The sequence below is a fragment of the Gavialis gangeticus genome, unplaced genomic scaffold (genome assembly GCF_001723915.1).
Source record: "Gavialis gangeticus isolate Ggan-Ray unplaced genomic scaffold, GavGan_comp1, whole genome shotgun sequence".
Lineage (NCBI taxonomy): Eukaryota > Metazoa > Chordata > Crocodylia > Gavialidae > Gavialis > Gavialis gangeticus.
In genome coordinates this window covers 21,878,577-21,879,961 of record NW_017729015.1, presented here as the reverse complement: position 1 = coordinate 21,879,961, position 1,385 = coordinate 21,878,577, and positions in this window count along the sequence as shown.

The following is a 1,385-nucleotide window of genomic DNA, read 5'->3' as shown; positions in this document are numbered from 1 at the left end:
CAATATTATGAATGGCTATATAACTAAAAATTAGCATAATTAGAATATAAAAGAACACACACATCATAGTAACCCTGGGGAAGGACGGAACAGAAGGGTCGTTGCTGTCCTGTACCCCCACGGATCTCTTACTCCCTGTGAGAGCGAGGACCAGATCCTGACCGAGGGGCTTCCACCGGTTCTCCTTCGGGCAGCCCAGTTCAGAGACGTCTGACTTCCCTGATTCAACTCCACGTGCGTCCTCTAACCGAGGGACTATCAATAAGTTACTAACCAAGTGGAAACACTTGGTTAATTTCTTTATCTGTTTTATTATTGCTGTCAATTTTAATCTGTATTATTATGTTGTCTGTTTATTAGCTTAACCTTTTTATTAACTGTTATATATGCAAACTATATCTTTTGGTGTCATAAGTAAAATTCATTCTTTTTTGTAAATGAAATTTGTCATTTCTTTCCTTCCCAACAACACCTCCTCGATCCCGAACCAAAAAGCCCAGTGGCTAATAAAGTTTCGGTGCTCAGTCCGTCTGCAACTAAACTGATATACTCACAGTGCCCAGCTAGCCTGTGACATACAGGGAAGGTTGCAGTGCGTCGGCACCCCAAGGCTTCGTGACCTTCCTGTAACTTGCGTCCAGGTCTCTGCTCCTTTGTTCTGCTGCTCTTGGCACTGTTGAGAGGGCCTCTCCCTGCACCCTGCAAACAGGGCTGCGCCCCTGCTCTGATCCTGGAGGAGGAGGCTTTGTTTAGTCCTTTGGTCTCTGTGGCTTCCATGACATGAGGCTGAAGTCCTTTCAGTCTGGAGGGGTGTGGGCAGTGGAGTCCCCCAGGGCTCAGTCTTGGGGCCTGTACTGTTCAACGTATTTATCAGTGATCTGGATATGAGTGTGGAAAGCACGCTGTCCAAGTTCACGGATAACACCAAGTTGTGGGGAGAGGTAGGCATGTTGGTGGGGAGGGACAGGATACAGCTAGGTAATTTCTACCTGTCTGTCTATGCTTGGCTTCAGTGCATTTGTTAAAATGCACCCCAGTTTTTGGATATGGAGAACTTCTCCATGTCTTCTTCTGCCCTACTTTCCCTACAGCTATGCATTTAGATCCTGACCTCCCAAAATTACTGTGTTGTACAAGCTCCACTTCCCTCTTCTTCCCACCATCTCCACCTCCCCACAGACTGACTGCAGCTCTGTAAGTCCACAGAACTGGAAGCTTGAGTCCCTCATCCCCCATCCCCCTCTCCCATCTACAACCCCCCTGAAATGGAATCTAGAACATGTGTGGTGATGATTTGGCAGGAGGGGAGGAGTAGCATGTGGGAGAACTAGAACGAAGCCTTTCAGCATGTGCCTAATCCAGTGCTTCTATCTTGGCAGGGATCT